The 19642-nt window shown below is 37.3% G+C and overlaps 1 protein-coding gene across 4 annotated transcripts in view; it reads left to right on the top strand.

Moving 5' to 3' along the window:
* ANKS1B (ankyrin repeat and sterile alpha motif domain containing 1B) overlaps nt 1-19642 on the top strand; it is a gene marked incomplete at both ends in the record, with an annotated part of 433162 nt that overhangs the window by 107571 nt on the left and 305949 nt on the right. The window lies entirely within an intron of this gene.

The raw sequence follows: 19642 nt of genomic DNA on the forward strand, positions 1-19642 counted from the left end.
TTTGTAAAGTATTGCTGTCACCATATGCAATCTTTCAAGCTGTTAGCTAATCTGTTGGATCTTCCACATTTACTTCAGAATGCAGCAGAGAACATCTTGTTCTAAGGGATCAAGAGCACAAATTATTAATTTCAAATTTTAGATTGAGACCAATATCTTAAATTGGTCTAACAAATTATGATAGATATAATCTGTAACAGCATGTTTTAGAAACACACTTTTGTACTTTTACCTAATACTTTAGTCAGCCTACTAACATATCAGAAAATGCAGATTTTCATAATGAAGAAACAATGAGATAGAGATACTTGACGCATCTTAAAATCCACACTCTAATAAAGATCCCAAAATAGGGTAAAGGGTCTGTCAATTACTCTTAAACACAAGCAACAAGTTCATTTTTTCAGTTCTCTTCTAGTTAAAAATAGATTTTATGGTTATGTAAATATACTGTGTTTACACATCAAAGGAGAGCAAACATAAAGATTGATTCTTGGTTTATGTACACAGTCAGAGGTACAATGGTAAAATGAAAGTGAATTGTGAGATTATGACAGTGTACATCTGTGACCTAATGAGCTAATGGTTTTCAATGTGCTAAAGAAAACAAAAGAACAGTTATCTCCTGGACAAGCTTGATTTCTTTATTACAGTTATGGAAAAAGGCTTGGCTGGAGGTATTTCTGACATGCAGTATGTCATTTCTGTCTGCACTGTGCTGGGAAGTGTCATTTTAGAAAGGGCAGTTATAGAAAGTTCTGTGTAAATTGTTCTGCAGAGATCATTTAAAACCTAACACAGCAGTAACACAGGTTTTCTCAGAATAAGCAGCTCTCCTTCACAGTCTCACAGTTGCTGAAGTCCTGGAAGAGCTTCATGGAAATTTTTTGTGTCTTGTAAAAATTTCAGAGTGCCCAATTCTGTATCAGTATGGAGCTGACAACCAGCTTCATCCACCCTCCCAAAATAAAAGCCGGAGGGCAAGGATACCCAGATGGATTTTGAGAGACTGAAATTTAAATGCCTCTTCATACTTTAGTGGAGAGTGAATTCCATTTGTAGGTTATGATTTGTGGTTAATGTGGGACTATTGCTTTTTTTTCTGACGTTAGTCTTTCTTTTTGGGCAGACTTTCCATCCCTCCTTGGTAAAACTGATGCACATTCTTATGAAAAATGTTGACTCCCTCAAATAAGTATTTTATATTTGAAAAAACCTTTGTTAGGAAACTCCAATTTCAGTATTTTCTGGCTGACAGTCAGTAGAAAAGAAAAACCTTTTTCCCACCTGTATAACCGCATACCTATCTTTTACGGATTCCAGAATTTCTAATAATCTGAAATATCAGCACAGTAAAACCAGTTTTGAAAACTTTCAAAGATGTAAAACCACAGAAGTGCTTCTATAGCAGTCTCAAATTCTAGCATTGCAGGATTCAGTGGAAAGTGTACTCTACAATGGTGCCTGTTAAACTGAGACAAAGATCCTATAAATGATATGATAGTACTAGACCCTCTCTCATGGATCTCCAGTTTTTGTAAAATCCTCCTACAGTTACCACCAAGATTTTTAATGCTTTAATGGTTGTATTTCTGCCATCACAAAAATGTGATACTAATGAACATTATTCCTGTCCAAGAGCTGGAACAAAAGAATATGGAATGTTGTGTATATATATTTCTCTCAGAGTAGCCACAAAAATAGGAATTATGTGAGTGCACTGTCAGAAAGTTTGCTGATGACACCAAGCTGGGAGGAGTGGCTGACACGCCAGAAGGCTGTGCTGCCATCCTGTGAGACCTGGACAGGCTGAGAGTTGGGCAGGGAAAAATTTAATTAAATAAACAAGGGAAAGTGTAGAGTCTTGCATCTGGTTAGGAACAACCCCAAGTTCCAGTATAAGTTGGGGAATGACCTATTAGAGAGCACCATAGGGAAAAGGGACCTGGGAGTCCTGTTGGACAGCAGGATGACCATGAGCCAGCACTGTGCCCTTGTGGCCAGGAAGGCCAATGGCATCCTGGGGTGGATTAGAAGGGGGGTGGTTAGTAGGTCGAGAGAGGTTCTCCTTCCCCTCTACTCTGCCCTGGTGAGACCACACCTGGAATATTGTGTCCGGTTCTGGGCCCCTTGGTTCCAGAAGGACAGGGAACTGCTGGAGAGAGTCCAGCACAGGGCAACAAGGGAGATGCTCCACTCCCTTAATCATCTTTATGAGGAAAGGCTGAGGGAGCTGGGTCTCCTTAGCTTGGAGAAGAAGAGACTGAGGGGTGACCTCATTAATGATACATAAAGGGTGAGTATCATGAGGATGGAGCCAGGCTCTTCTCGGTGACAACCAATGATAGGACAAGGGGCAATGGGTACAAACGGGAACACAAAAGGTTCCACTTAAATTTGAGAAGAAACTTCTTCACGGTGAGGGTGACAGAGCACTGGAACAGGCTGCCCAGGGAGGTTGTGGAGTCTCCTACTCTGGAGACATTCAAAACCTGCCTGGACGCCTTCCTGTGTAACCTCATCCAGGTGTTCCTGCTCTGGCAGGGGGATTGGACTAGATAATCTTTCGAGGTCCCTTCTAATTCCTAACATTCTGTGATTCTGTGATGAAGTATAACATATAGCTGGAGAGAGCTCTCTGTGCTGGAGGTCAGTACTGGAAAGAAAACTAACGTATGATCCTTAAAAAATATTTTTGAGCAATGCCTGCTAATGTAAAAAAAAAAAACCTGGAAGCATTGTAGTGTCATTATTACTGACCATCTTAAATGAGGAATTGGTCAAGAGACTGATACTTCAGCTAAATGTAGAATGGCAAAGTTTAGGGGTAGAAATAGCATAATCAGCTTCATTTGTAGATTAGTAGTTACAATAATGAGGATTTCCAAAGAAACACAAGCTGCTAGGACAGAATTCTGCAGATAATTGGGTAGACAGTACAGCTTTTTTTTTTTTTTTTTAATGCTCTTTTTGAAGGAATCACAGCACAGATCAATGATAGCAGTGAAGATATAGGAACAGGGGCTTCAGCATGGTGACTAACCTTGACTACTAACCCGCTGAGACTGCTAGCTACAGAGTCAGGTTGTAAGACTGTGTCACCACATTGTCTGCTGTTTGTAAATTGTAGTGATAGCTACAATATAGCTGTAGATAGCCACCTATAGCCTCACTAGAAGTCAAACCTCCAGTTATTGAGTACATGTGCCACATGTCCTATTTGTCAGTCAATATCACCCCCTGTGGTTGTAGTGGAAAACTGACTCCTCTGAAATCCAACCTTCAGCTGATTTTTCTTCCCAGTCTGAGTTTCAACAAGCTTCTCATCCCAGTCTCCTCCTTTTCAAAGCTTATATTCTCCATGGAGGTGTGTCTCTCATTTTTCTCTTGTTTTGCTTCAGACATTTTGCTATTCCACGTTGCCGTTGGTTAGTCAATGTTAATGAGTCAATGAGTTAAGTTTCTGTCCTTACAAAGGCAAGAACAGCAAATGTAAGTAGAGTAAGGATTCACCTCTTTATATTTTTACTAAAAGGAGTTTGAATTCTAGTCCCTGCTCTATGATTATGTGTATTTATGACAGTTTATGTGGAGTGCCATAAGCTGAAGACTACAGATTTATGATCATTTTTGGGTGTTGCTTTTTCATCTGGTCAAATTTCAACTTGTATCAAATTCTTTTTCAGCATAGTAAAAGATCTGAAAGTACCCCCATATCAGAAAAGGCTAGTATCTCTTAATAGATAGGGTCTGTGGATGTGGATCTCTAAAACAGAAAAAAAAACCCCATGAAACGTCATCATACCTCGTATTAATGCTCTAATTTCTGTATCGTTTTGTGTAAGATAGACACTTCTCTCAGGCTAGATCAAAACAAACAATCAAGAAGCCACAAACAAACAAAACCAAACCAAATAAAACCAAAACAAAATAAAAACAAACACAGAACAACACCGCAAAACATAGCTAGCTGTTTCCACTGTATTCTGGAAGAAGCCTTATCCAGTAGGAATGTGAGGCATTTTCTAGGGACAGGAAGACTACCAATTCCAAAGGAAAGGCAGATGTGCTGTTATTTAGATAGTGTATTTCAAAAGGCTCAAAGGCATTTTGGTCTACTTTATTTTGATGCAAGCTAACATTGAGATAAAGTCATTAAGAGAAATTTGAGACATGTTCAGATAAAACAGTTGGTCCCAAGCTGCCCTAGCACAAGCAAAGCCTGTGTTTTCACAGAATCATAGAATGATAGGGATTAGAAGAGACCTCGAAAGATCATCAAGTCCAATCCCTCTGCTGGAGCAGGAAAACGTAGATGAGGTTACACAGGAAGGTGTCCAGGCAGGTTTTGAATGTCTCCAGAGTAGGAGACTCCACAACCTCCCTGGGCAGCCTGTTCCAGTGCTCTGTCACCCTCACCGTGAAGAAGTTTCTTCTCATGTTTAAGTGGAACTTCCTGTGTTCCAGTTTGAACCCATTGCCCCTTGTCCTATCATTGGTTGTCACTGAGAAGAGCCTGGCTCCATCCTCGTGACACTCACCTTTTACATATTTATAAACATGAATGAGGTCACCCCTCAGTCTTCTCTTCTCCAAGCTAAAGAGACCCAACTCCCTCAGCCTTTCCTCATAAGGGAGATGTTCCACTCTCTTCATCATCTTTGTTGCCCTGTGCTGGACTCTCTCCAGCAGTTCCCTGTCCTTCTTGAACTGAGGGGCACAGAACTGGACACAATATTCCAGATGTGGTCTCACCAGGGCAGAGTAGAGGGAGAACCTCTCTCGACCTACTAACCACGCCCATTCTAATCCACCCCAGGATGCCATTGGCCTTCCTGGCCACAAGGGCACAGTGCTGGCTCATGGTCATCCCGCTGTCCACCAGGACCCCCAGGTCCCTTTCCCCTACACTGCTCTCTAACAGATCATTCCCCAATTTATAATGGAAGCTGGGGTTGTTCCTACCCAGATGCAAGACTCTACACTTTCCCTTGTTATATTTCATTAAAGTTTTCTCTGCCCAAGTCTCAGCCTGTCCAGGTCTCGCTGGATGGCAGCACAGCCTTCTGGCGCGTCAGCCACTCCTCTCAACTTGGCATCATCAGCAAACTTTCTGACAGTGCACTCGAGTCCCTCATCCAAGTCATTGATTAATATATTGAATAATACTGGCCGCAGTACCGACCCTTGAGGCACTCCACTAGATACAGGCCTCCAACTAGACTCTGCCCCATTGACCACAACTCTCTGGCTTCTTTCCTTCAGCCAGTTCACAGTCCGCCTCACTACCCAATCATCCAGACCGCACTTCCTCAGTTTAGCTGTAAGGATGCTGTGGGAGACTGTGTCAAATGCTTTATTGAAGTTAAGGTTTTCTTCTGTGTATAGATGAGCTACACCAAGTTCTGCCTTGTGATAGTAGAACATTCAGTGCACACTGGTCAAAAGACAAGATGGAATGAAAACTACAGAGTTTCATGTTTGCTGCTTTATTCAAAGGAAAGAGTTTCAGCATGTGGATACTGTCAGGGTGCACTGAGGACTGGGAAACAAGGATGTCAGGAGTGATGGCCTGCCAAGGCATGTCCTCATGAGCTAGAGCTTCTCACACCACCCCTGTGAGGGAGCAGGACAGGATGGGGAGGTAACTGAGGGCAGCCCTGAGAACAGCACATCAGGGCAAGTTCACGATGCTGAGGCAGGTTCAAAGTCAATCGAGAAAGTCAGTCAACATGTTGGGATTGGGAGCAGGTCGGGTTAATCAGGAACCAAAACCCAGTCACCAGGATGTCTACAGCGATGAGGCAGGTCTGAAGCGCAGCTGGGAAGTCAGCCTGCAAGTCAAGGTCTGGATCAATGGGATTGTTGGCCCAGATGTGCCAGTGGGCACAGATGTGGCAGCATTAGAGATGTGCGCTTCTGCGCATGTCTCGGGCAGACACTGTGGGCCCAGGGCTGAGCTGAAATGGAGTCCCTGCTCCCATGGGCATGGGTGTGGGTAGGGGCCCCAGGTGAGGCTGTTCAGGGACAGTAAGGCCTATTGCTGCACTCAGAACTGTGATAGCTATTAATCAAAGTGATAAAGTACATAAACTGGAAGCTGAATTTGAAATGTGGGAGTTATTTGACCTGTTATTGCAGAAAAAGAAGAATAAGACCAGGAAGGAACGCCTACTGATGTGTGCAATGCCAAATTTCTTTGTGCTTCTTATCCAGGTTATCCATATACAAGTGTGAACTTATTTCATCTGTTTTATAGTTGCATGTTTTGGCTGGCATTTGTATAGACAGAGTATTCCATCAGAGGATCCTTTCCTGAAGATTCCCAATGCTGCATGCTGCAAAAGCAGATATGATTTGTAACAAAAACATGTTTGCATGTCTCAGAATGGTGTAGCTGTGCGGTATCAAAGTACAGGGACAACACGTATAACAGCAGGGTCTGGGCTATGCAAAGTGCTGTGACTGTGAATCTACTTCTGGCTCTCACTCCTGCCTTACAGGGAAGACAGAACTTCAACTTTTGCATTCTTATTATGTTTAAATGTGAAATAGGCACTAAGTAGCTTGGGTCTGGGGGTAATGATACTGGAATACTTCAGCCATTTTTGCTTTGAAGTCTCCTTACGGAAGAAACTTAGAAGATTGAATGAAGAGTAGCTCCTTTCACAGGTTTTAGTAAAGTAGCAGGGGGCAATTTGAACAAAGAGGAGTTTGGCGAAGGCATTTGTTTGCTTTATTGAGTGATTTTAAGGGGCACAAGGCAAGGAAGGGGTAAGAAATATGGTAAGTGTAGAGTGCTCTTTTGTGCCAGTAATAGAATTGTTTCTTGGTCTTCATCTTTTATTCTGCAGTGTAGACTAATTAAGCTCCTAATACATTTGTTTTATAAAATTGATCAGTACCCACATACATATGTATTCATATTTTCTTTGCAATAAAGCAGGATACTGCAAATGTATGAAACTCTGTAGTTTTCATTCTATTTTCTTTTTCATGGATACTGTGCTTTGAATGTTTTTCTGCTAAGGGGCACACAGCCTGATGTACAGAGATAAATGCAGGGGAGATAAATGCAGGAGATAAAATCAGAGAGGTGGGTGGTGCAGAGTCTTGTGTGATCATAGGAATATTATCAGTTTAAAGAAAGCAGTCTGTATGCCTTAACAATGATAGCCATGCCAGCATATTTTCCTAGTTGTGATATAAAGTAATTGTGAGATAAGATAGGTTTAGCTATGTCCCATTTGGGAAGCTGCTGGATCAGCTCAGCTGCAATGCCTCTCGAATTAAGTGTTGTATGTATAACTTAAAAAGCCTGACAGTTATTCCATGTATTAGACATGATGGCCAACCAGGAACACCACATTTGTCTCTTACAAACTAAAGTGATATCTGTAAAGAGAACAGTGAAGTTCCTATGGGACAACTGAATTTTGATTTAAAAGCAGCAAGTATATATGTTCATGTTGCCAGGAAGCATGACTACAAAAATATAGACAGATATGGAAAGTTTACTCAAATATTTAAAGAAGCTCTAAGTTTCTAGCTTAATGACAGATTTTAATCTTTTTAGAAGCAATGAACTTCTGGGAGACCTTCACATTTATCTGTAAGACTGATCTATATTCTGCTTATACAACTCCTGGATTCCTAGAAGTAGGAACTCTAGTAACTTTGTTGTGGATTCTCCTGTGGAAGAGAAATTTCCACAAAAAACGTTGCTTATTTAGAGGGAGAGAAGAGAAAGTGGATGCTGGAGTACATTTTTTTAGCAGATAAACTGTATATAATACTATTTTGTCAGTGTAGACTGTGATAGGCATATTTAAAATTCAGAGTTTGATGCATTAGTTAACAGGGTTATTTATTTCATGTCTGTATTTTTTATGTAATTTTAAAAGTAATTTTTAATGGGAAAAAAATTTGTATTGTGTTTGTATTCTAGACATGGGTTAAGGTTATTCTGTGGAAAGCGTGACATTGAAAATTATTATGTAGTAATCATGTTTACAATTGCAAAGAGAGTTTTGGATACATGAGAGATGAATGAGGAAATTAAGTAAGGAGCTAACTCAATTTTTCACATACAGATCAAGTCTATTCCTAAAAAATCTTTCTCCTGATACTCTCTGGAGAGAGACAGCATGACTATGTTGTCTCTTTCTGGATTATTTTAATATTGTGAAGTATATTGGGCATTATTTATTTTCACTTTAATATTTCTTCCCGTTTGTACTCCTTCTATTTTCAGTTGTCTCTAAAAATTTTCCTCGACTTTAAGCTCAGTGCGCGTGTTACAGCAACATTTTGAACCACTGAAGTGCAGAGGAGGAGCTATAAAAAAAAGAGTATTTCTTTTTTGCTCTTTATTTAAAACAGAGAAAAAGAGCATATTTTTAAGAAAACACGATTGGCTGAAGTATTTCAGCAACTTGGACCAAAGAAATGATGTCATTCTTCACTTCCCTAACAACTTTACCTCTCTGTGCACCCAGTGGAAGTCCATTTCAAATTAGACTGGTAAAGAAACAGATTTGGCTAATATTACTTGGTGTTGAAGTTCACCTAAATTAGAAATAAAAGCCTTGTGGTATTACCTAACTTATATATTGCAGGGGAAGATACCTGTTATCTTGTTTGGTGATATACTAATTGGATAGGTAATGATATAGACATGGTAGAGACGGAATTATTTTCAGGGGAGACCACCATTAGCTAGGAAAATTTTGACATACATGAATAGCCAGAGTAACATTGTTGTATTAGCTTTAATATTTTCCTATAGTTTCTAACCTTCAATGAAAAATGTTTTTTGTTTTCTTTCATTTTTTCTCTTCTTAATTTAGTAGATTAAATGATGAGCTTACTTAAATGGGGTTGACATGGAGTGCTGTATTACCCATTAAAACCTTTTTCTCTTAAAATCTTGGTTTGCAATGTTGTCTCTTCTGCAGTAAGCTGAAGTTTGATTGGTAATTTCAGGAACACACTACCCACAAACTAAAGCAGCTACAGAAAAGTGCAATATGTACTCTGCCTAGAAAGAATCAGCAGGTGATGATTATACCCTGCTGAACAGTGCTGGGAAATAAGTATATTGAAAAAAATGTGGCTTATTTTAGTGCTATGCTAGATTTCCTGCACGTGTTTTAAGGAATGAAGCTGCACATTTTGTTCTTGCAGACAGTATGTAAGTTCTTAATTTCCATTGTAAATTTCCAGTTGCCCATGACTTAAGATTTCTTGTGGCAAATGCATTTTTACTGTACTAGTTGTACAGTCTAGACACCACTACACAGGTATGTAATGTAACCAGAGATGTTGTAAGCTATTTATTCTTGGCTATTTTCAGAATTGGCTGGACAAGGCCCAGAGCAACCTAATGGTTAAAGCTCTACTTTAACTGAAAGTTTGAACAAGATGACTCTTTCATATCATTATATATAAACATCTGTGTTCTATAACTGTGAAAAATTCTAGATATATGACCTCAGATGAACAAATTTCTGTAAAAATTTAGGGCTGACTCAGTTTTCTTCAGTTTGTAATTTACTGTTTGTGAAAGTATGGCTGTCCCTGTCCATGTGTAAATCTGGGCACTGATGCTATGTGTTGTCTCCTGGTGAGATCGTGAAACAGCATAATTAAATGGGGTAAGATAAAGAAGAGGTGTATCAAACAGTACTAGAATTATTGATACATGCCAGCAATCATCTGAAATATTGATGACCATGCTGTTTTTCAAGATGGACTTTAATATTCAAATTCAGGTAGAAACTAATGGTGAATTGAATACTGTTGCATTCCTAACTGAAATGTGGCAGAGTGAACAACTGGGACAATTGTAAATAGTATAAATATGTTACCTTTTGGTTTTTTGTGGTTTGCAATTTAGTGATAACCAGAAGACACAGTTTCAGGAAATTATTTTGCTTTCAATACTGCCTGACAAATTATGGAAAAATTGAAAAAATAAATCAATTTGAATTGCACAGTGAAAGGATCACAATAGTACATAGCAAATAGTTTTGTACATTAAAGAAGTTCAACTTTGTATTGAAAACTTCATTTTTGAACATCAGCTGCTTCGTGACAGAAATATGAAAGCAGTATGTTGAAACTCAAAAGCTTATGTAGAAGTTCGTGGTTAGTCTGAGCAAATTGGGTTTACTGTTCAGTATTACATTTTATGGGAAAAAAAGGCATAACAGATACTTTCTGCTTGCTGTTTCAGTAATAATAACAGGATGAAAAGAGTTTATGGACAAAAAGGCTAGTATCGGAGGTATCTGGAATTAAGAGATCTATTGGGTGGGGATATCTGGGAACTGTGATTACTACATGGATTTACTACACAGATTAACCATTAAGTCATGCTGTAAGGTTGGAGTTCTATGAAGGCCCACGTGAAGGCACTTGATGTTTTGGGACTTTTTTGAGCCTAGCAACATTTTTTTCTGTTTCACACTTCTTGTTGTAGTTTGGTAGGTTGGTTTGTTTGTTTATGGTGTGTGGGTTGTTTGTTTGGGTTTTTTCTGTTTTTGTTTGTTTGTTTGTTTTTTGTTTTGTTTTTGTGGTGGTGGTACAAATATAGTTGAGAACCACTGGCAAGTTAATACTGGAAACTGTGAGGGACTTCTCTTTTTTATTCACTTTTTAGTAGTAGGGAAATTTGCAGCTTCATTGAGTAAGTCCCTGGAGAAGTCTGTAAAATTGATTGAACCTGATTCCTTTCTGAAGAAAAGACCTGACTGACAACTGAGCATTTAAAAAGGACAACTTTGTAGTCTGTAACTGTGAATCCTCTCTTGCTGTACAAAAGAAATTGCATGCCTTGGGTTTAATGTCATGTCTGGCTGTTGTATTTCACTGAAAACTTTTATTACCAGTACCCATTATACTGAGTTTGAAAATGCGATAAACCCTGATTCAACAAATTACGTAAGCTTACTTAAGCATAAGCATTAATGTGCTTAGTCCCATTTGGGCTTCCAAACATACGGGACTTTATCGGGAGACGCTTATGTGTTCATGGAAATACAAAAGCAGTCTAAGGCCATAGTTTCTTAAAGTCTGAAAAATGATTGCTTATGATTTTTCCACTATTCATAATTCATAAATAAGATGAACTCATGAATTGGAAGTCGTAGAAAATGAAACTGAAGTTAAAGAGAGTCTATATTTGAGACATCAAAGAGAATTATGTAAGACTACATTGTTGCGTGTCTTCATAAGGTATTTTGCGTTTATTGATAGAAAGTGTCGTCTGCCAATACTAGTCAAATACATCTTCACTTTAAGGCCTCTCTGAAAGACAATTCAGCCAGGAAATTAGAAACATCATGTTTTATGGTTTTCTACTCAGAAGAATGTTAATCATTTGAATTACTATGGAATGCAAATGCTATATTCACTTTCCAGAAGCAGTAAGCAGTCCCAATCCATAAAATATTACTATAATAAGTAGAAATAACAGCAATACTGTTAATAATATAGAGAACAGTTGTGTTACTTTGGAAAAAGTGCATTTTGCAGAGTCTTTCAATGTAAAGCATGTAAGTGTGAAGACATTGAGTTAAATTAATAAATTGACAGTATCAAATTGATTGTATTATTTTTGGAGGTGCTATAATTGTATAGAATCCTAATTTTTGATTCACAGCACTTTATACTGTGAAAAGAAGAGAGAAAATAAAATCTTTAGGCAATGTTAAGTCCCGTTTACTTCTATCTAATTTTGAATGTAGCAAAATTGAGTTCATAACTCTCAGACAATGGTTTAGCCTATGTAATTGTCTAAGTACTTACAACCCACTAGTTCCTCCATAATCAGCCTTTATGTTTAGCAGATACTTCAGTTCTATATACAAACAAAGCTTTTTGAGTAAACTGCTCTAATCCACTTGTATGTGGACTGATGCCTTGAATTCTGCCTTATTCATCTTGGTTTTATAGTTACTGCTTTTGTTTTGTGATTAATAAATATAGGCAGCAGAAAGTTCATTCAGAAGCCCATCTGGGTGCTTGTGCTCCCTGTATCAATGATAAAGTGTGGGCATCTCTGAAGATGTTCAATTGATTACTGTTTTCTTTTGAAGAGGAAGCCACTGGAAGCCAGCCAGCATAAGACATGAAGTAGAGGGATGTGTTTGCATACATACAAAGCTTTTGAGCTGAATTTGTGCGCAAATTAAACACCAGGACGCTTACAGAGAGCACACAGCTGACAAAGCAGAAGGCCTTCCTTCTCTCTTTTCTGCCCACTTCCAAAGTGGGCAGATTGAGTGTATTTTTATTTGTTTCTTTTGAATGTAATAATGTTCTATTGTAAAGCACATGAACAATTATTGAGCTGCCTCTTAAGGATAGCTATCTTAACATCTTTCTCCTAAGGACAATTGTTTCTCATCAGGACTGTATTACCAAAGAAGAACTGCAGAAACTCCACAGTTTGCATTGTAAGTGGCTAGAATCTCATTTTCAACCCAGAAAGATCCACTGACCGATTCTGTTTCCTCGTCACAAAATGATGAAAGGATCTTGAGTCTGCAAATTACTCATGCGTGTGTGTGTGTGTGTGTGTGTGTGTGTGTGTGTGTGTGTGTGTGTGTGTGTGTGTGTTAAGCATTTACATTGCTGTTTTGAAGTTGAGTTAGTAATTTGTTGAAATATAAGAAATTATTTTAATCAGAACCTGGAGCAATAGAATCAGTAGGCAGAGTTTTGTGTACTTGTTACCATCTTGTTTGAGTGAAACACTAACATAGTTTGTTTGGATATGAAGGAAGATCACACAGCATTAATTGAGAATATCTGTAGTAAAAGTATTACAACCTGTGTGACTGCAAATCTGGGAATTCTAACCAAAAAGACATATGATTCTGTGATAGCTGTTCTGAAACTAGAATCTTGCAGTGAACCTATAGAAAGTTTTCCAAGTTCAAGTCTCACTGAAAGTGTGACGTTGCTTCCATTATTATCCTTCATTTTCTATAATCTCCACTTTCTCAGTTTCCATTATGCAATAAATAAGGCTGTAAATAAGTACATTATACCATAGAAATCATTATAGTAACAAAGCAACTTCGACATAAAGCAGTGGGATTACTTATTTGAAGAGCCATGAAGAAGTAGCATGTTTATTAGCTGAATGTTTCTCCTTCAGTGATAAGTAGTGAATTAGGTAACTATGCTGATGTTATCGTCGTTATATTTCAGTCCTAGCTAATTGAGTTCAACATGGCCAAGTCAGTCCTCATAAAACTGAAGGCAGTATGATAACATAGCACTGGATGATGGACTTTATGTATCCATAAAACTAGGTATCCACATTATGAATGTTAGTGTGTTTTGGCATGTTTTTGGCCAGGAAGCAGCAGAGTTCACAAGGTCTCCTTCAGAACTGTGGTTCGAAGCAGGAAATTACTGGGTTCTGTAAGAACGTAGGAGACATGGACAACACTGTATTAACATTTGACTACTACTATTGTGAATAGTTCTCCTGTTGTAATGGGATAGTTTGTTTTACAGTTTTAAAATACTGATTCTAGTGTACACTATGAATTTACCTCTGATTGTCTCTTACTGTTAGGTTCAGTTTTTACACAGCTGAAATGCCGTGCTTACTGTAGGCAAATATCATTCTTTCCTATTTCATTAGAAAGTGCTAATTTTTACAGACTTTGCATGCATCATGGGGCCTTTAAGGTACAATTTCAAAATGTTCTTCATCTGTTGATTTTGTATCTCATTTTCTCTTCAGTTGTGTACCAGATAAAGCTATGATGATTCACAACAAAGTTGTTTGTTCTTGATAATATGACTTTCAATAACTTTACTATTTGGAAAAATGTTTTATTGTTCTTTCTGTTTTGCTTTGGGAGCAGGCGTAGGAGGAGTATCTTTTAAGAGAGTCTTGGCTTATGCTGTTGCAGTTATTACTCTTATACCAAACATAATTAAATTTCAATTTCTTCAGTATCAAACTGGAAAACTTTTAAACGTGGGAGATTCCCTTTCCTGAAATAGCAAATGTTTATCTGTAGTTCCAATTAAATCCTCATGTATGGCATCGGTAATTGGTTTTTATTGTGCAAACACTTCAGAACAAGATGCATGTGCAGATTCAGAAACTTCTATAGAAATGCACAGATTATTCATAACAAATAATGGATCAACACATTTTGATGGTAAAGCTTTACTTTCAAAGAAAATGTCTTCCATAATGTCTCGTTTTAGGAATGTTATCTGCCCTCCAATCAAGATGGTTTCAGTTCTAGGATTCTTTTCTACTTTACGTTAGTTGTGAAAATTGCTATTTACACAGATGATGTGTTTTTTTTTTTCCCTCAGTATCTAACATTTTCTATGGTTTTGGCCTTTATAATATGAGGGATTATTTCTACTTCATTTTTGCTGCTTCTATTGGAAACCAAGGATTGGTAAGTTTTAGTAGACTAGGAGACAAAACTTGTTTTAAGAGCTGGACCAAACCTATGGGTCTTTCAGCTGGGGGGAAGCAGCATTAATGTTTCACTTCCTTGTGGTCCGAAGGCAGAGCTACAAATTCTCATTCACTCTTTCTGTGCATATTTCACACCTACTGTCAAGCACATTTGAAAATGTTAACCCAAAGTGGAAAATATTTATTTTATTGGCTTAGGGGAAAGCGATTTAATGGTGACTTGGAAAAAAAAAATGTTATGCTCAAAATGAATCTGTCACTTACTGTTGGGATCACTTAAGTGGGGAAATCTACCATTCTTTCCATAAAACTGTTGTGATCCTTTTCTTATAAATAAGAAAACCTTCATAACTACCTTCAAATATTTGGACTATTACCAAATGACGTCCAGAGCCTGATAAAGTACACATGTATTTATCAGTCTCTGGGAAAGCAGAAAGCAGTTTCTTTCTTCTGACTGCATTAGATACTGGAAGAGGCTTCCTCCTGTTGTCCTGAGTGTTTTGAACTTTGAAGCTGACACCCTTGGAACTGTGATATTCTTCTGAGCTTCTCACTTTCCAGTGGGTTTTTTATGTCTTACTAGAGAAAGCGTTATATGAAAACGAATGATCGTATGAGCTCTTCTTCATATATGAAATTCAGGCTATAAAATTGTACCTGAATACTTTGACAAAGATTAATTAGTGATTTCATTATCATACCTAGTAATGCATAATATTGTATTCTTAATTTTTTCATCCTGATTTTTTAAATTTACCAAAATTTGCCCCATGTAGTGAGCTAATTGCATTTTGTGTGTGTGTTTCTGAGTGTGCACGTTTAAAACCTAGACATTAGAGCATAAGCAACTTGCAGAGTAGTATTGTTTCCATGGAGCTGACGTTTCAGCTCATTTTATCTTTTTTAATATTATAGCCTCTATTTTAAATAGACATTTTTTGAATATCAAGCTATAGGAAAGACATTTTTTTTTAATTTCACGTTGTTCATGAAAGCAGTGGGAAAAATTGGGGGATATTTAACCTGGATGTTAGTTTCTCGTTTGTAATTGCATTTTGTTCAGATAAGCTAAGAATCATTTATTAAACCAGTTATTGTATTGTGCTACATTGCCACACACAACCATTAGCATTTGCATAAACCAGATTATGTAGACTTGCAGTATATTCTTTGTCACAGTGAGTTATTTATTAGAGCAAGCATCTGCTCTTTTTCATGGCCAGAATGTTGTATGCATGCGACAATCATGTAATGTGACTACAACAATCTAACTTGATTTGAAATTCTGAGTATTTGCCAGATAGAGTTACAAAAGCTCTACATAAAATATAGTGATATGTTACTGCTGCTGAGGTTAACGCTGCATTCATTATGTTTGCAATTTACTCATATTTTCAGACATTTATAGTCTAGGCTACATTGCTAGGTTTTGTATTGTAAAGCTTTGTAGGAACCTTTAGCTTTGAGGAGTTGACATCTATAGTTTTTATATGAAATTTTAGATTCCAAACAAGACATGAAAACATGCATTTTAAAAGGAGAAGACAAACCTACATTTGGGGTGCAATGTAAATATCGCTTATTTATCCTCAAACACAAAGTCTGAAAAGCAGATCAAACTTTTTTGAATGGTTTCTGAAAAGTTATGCATCACGTTTACATTTCTAACAATATAAATATACAGGACAACAAATCTAGCATATTTTTCAAAATGAACATTTTTCTCAGCTCCGTGAAAGACTTATTGAAACTTAAAAAGGCTGTTTCAGATGCTGGAGGGAAATAATTATTTCAGATAACTCTGTACACTTATTATTCCTACAACAGAAAACCCGCTGTTTCAGATACCTGGTGAGAGCGTAAAAGAGAATATGCTTTTAAAATCTATATTATAAATACTTTGTGCAGACCAGAGTAGATCCTCTAGTGTCATTACCCTTAAATGAGATTATTGGGGATTTTTCAGTTTCTGTAATGTATCATGAAGTAAACCTTATTAGCTGTTCTATGACAAATTACATATTCAAGTGTTTCTAGCTGTCATAACAATGAACATTTATCATAGTTTGACTCATGAAGAATGATTCTAATTACATGATACTATAAAAATTGCTATGGTTAAATTATTAGTAATAAAGTGTTTTTACTAGCCAAAAAAATTATAGTAATATCCCTGATTCCTTTCAATGGAGAGGCAGTCAAAATAAATATTTTACTATCTAATTGTTGGTTTGGGTTATGATGACATAGGAAATACTTTCAGTTGTTTTTGCTCAGTACATTATTGTGATAAACTCACACAGTTCCATTCAGGTTCAAGCATTCTCCCCACCATATTGCTGCATGTCAAAAACCTATTGTAATCATCTTCAGCCACTGCTCAGGACTTCTGTCTTGCTTGAATTTTTGATTCCTCTCAGCAATCTTTGATTACTTATTATGAATATTTCAGTGTGAAGTGTCCCAGTCCGACAATGTTATACATGGGTCTGTTTAGAAACATTAAGAGGTATGTTTGATGCAGGCACATTCAGACTAGATATAAGGAAAAAAAATTTACTTTGAGGGTGGTAAAGCACTGGCACAGGATGCCCAGGAGGTGGTAGATGCCGCATCCCTGGAGACATTCCAGGCCAGGCTGGACAGGGCTCTGAGCAACCTGACCTAGTTGAAGATGTCCCTGCTCATTGCAGGGGGTTGGACTAGATGACTTTTGAAGGTCCCTTCCAACCCGAACTACTGTATTATTTTCTGACATAAATGGGATAAATGCAATGATCATTGCACACTCATGAGCTGAGACAACAGAACTGGTATTATTGAGAAGAACGCTGAAGAGCTTTCAATTTTAGAAAAGTGCAGAATCACATGGCTTGACGCCTGATACTTGAAGACAATTTTATGTCATGTGTTAACATCTACCTTGAATTAGTTTAGAGCCTAAAAATTTCTAGAATATGCTCAGTACCTACAAAATGGAGAACATGTTGCAGCAACCAGAAAACTTTATAGTGCTCTTCTCTAGCAATGAGAAGTTTGTCTTTTTTGCTACATATGCAGTTTTTAATTGAGGCTTACTGTCTTAATCAGTTGATAGACTTCCAGACTTTTTGAAGTATTAATGATTCTTTTTTGACTCTAACTTATTTAAGTTCTGCTTGGCGTACTATTATCATATTTGCTTTATTAGGGAGAGATTTCGGAAGAATTGACTTGTCAGTAATTTACATTCCAACAATTTTCTCAGTAACCCCATCATTTTTATTTATTCTTCTCTGACATTTATATTCTTGCAATGTTAATTAGAGAATGTTGAATAACATTCAGAAGATCAAATTGAATGTTAAGAGCAATTAGAAAAGGAGTAGAGTACAAAAGAGAGAACATCATTATGTCAGTATGAATACTTGGTGAGCCCTCATCTTGAATGCCATGTGGAAATCTGATCCCTGTCACACCACTGAAGACGAAGAGGGTGAGAGCTGACAGGGATGGTCAAAAACCTGGAACAGCTGGATGAGTAGATTAGAAGGACAAGGAAAGTGTGATAGAGGTCCGTGAAATCACAAGGAGAGGATAAGTATTATAAAGAACAACCATTTATTGCATTTGAAAGTACAAGAATTAGGGATGTGAAACCTGATAAGACAGATAAAACAAAATGGGGTGCATGCAATGGGTAAAAAGTGACATGTGCTCTAAAGTCAACCTGAGAAGGTAATTTTAGAAAGTTGGATCAGTGGACATGCAGAAGAAAGTCAGCACCTTTTGATTATGAAGTGTGGGACTCTCAAAGAGTTGTAGGAGAACTACTGCATGCTTGTCCTGCTCTTCTGCTGGTCTCACTGTTCTCTGGGCCAGCACTGTTGGCTGCCTTTGTAGAGAGAATATTGGGTGACATAAAGTACGATCCAATGTCTGTTCTTGTATTTCATATATCTGTTTTTAATGGCTTTGTGGGTTTTTTCTGTAATTGAATTCAGGAACTGAATAGGGTTTCACTTTGGTGTTTGGTGACAATTTTAAGGCTGCATGGCTTCTGTAGGCAGATTTACTAGTACTAGGATTTTGGCATTCTGACTTATTCTTATAGAAACTTGCATGTACAAGGATTAAATTGAAGTCTGCTGGTTTAGTCATTGCCTAAATGGACAAGGTAGAGATTCCTTTTTTTCAAGGTAGGAAGTAGTCACCCTCTTGTCCTGTAGTTGCACTTCAGGCACTTCAATGCCTCCACATTACACAGTGCAGTCTAGAGAGAAATATTTTCCATATTTATTGTGATAAAAAGGCAGGAATGTAACACAGAGTTAAAAGAACTGTTATTTATAAATTACAAAGTTTTTACAGTCGTCTCTAATTTAAACATAAGGATTCAACTCATGCACATTTATTCCAGTAATATAACTGTGTATTTGTAAACTTCGTGATTTCAGTTGTACCCTTCCTAATATCCATGCTTCATTTTATGCAGGAGAAATTTTCTATTAACCTCAATTAAGGAATGGAATGACTTAAGTATAAAAGTTGTATTTGAAGCTGCAGTAAGCCCACTTACAAACTTTTCCAAGTCCTTGTTACATCTTTAGAGTCCTCTACCCGAAACTAGTTACTATCAGTACATATTGGTAAGATTGTCAAGGCAGAGAGCTCATACTCTGACTAGATATAAACAGGAAAGTGTAAAAGAGGTAGAGACACAATCACATTCCTCTTTTAGGCATGTTTGTTTTTAACACTAATCTTGCATTGTTTGCTGGTAAATACTCGTATTTTATTACAAACGCTTGTTAGTATTCTGTTTATTTTATTTTGTATGATTTCTTTTTCCCTGTTAAATGTTTCCAGTATTCATTTTCAAGTTCTTTAGCCAGTGGTGGTTTAACCTAGGATTTAAAATTTGGTTCTACTGAAGTGATCAAGTAGAATTTTGAAGTGAAGCTCCCGTTGCTGCTATCTCAGCCATTATCCTTTGAGAATCCTTGAATTATTAGTAGATTATGAAGTTTCATAAAAATCAGGTCACAACACAATGAGCAGGAAAAACTGCAAAAAGTTTGGTAGTGTAATGATCTGCTAACAGTATAAAGCATTTATCTAAAAAAGGGATAGTTATCTACAGCCATAGTTTACCTTAGGCAATACAAGTTGTACTTGTTGAAATTATTATCC

The sequence above is a fragment of the Streptopelia decaocto genome (assembly GCF_964273445.1).
Source record: "Streptopelia decaocto genome assembly, chromosome: 1".
Classification (NCBI taxonomy): Eukaryota; Metazoa; Chordata; class Aves; order Columbiformes; family Columbidae; genus Streptopelia; species Streptopelia decaocto.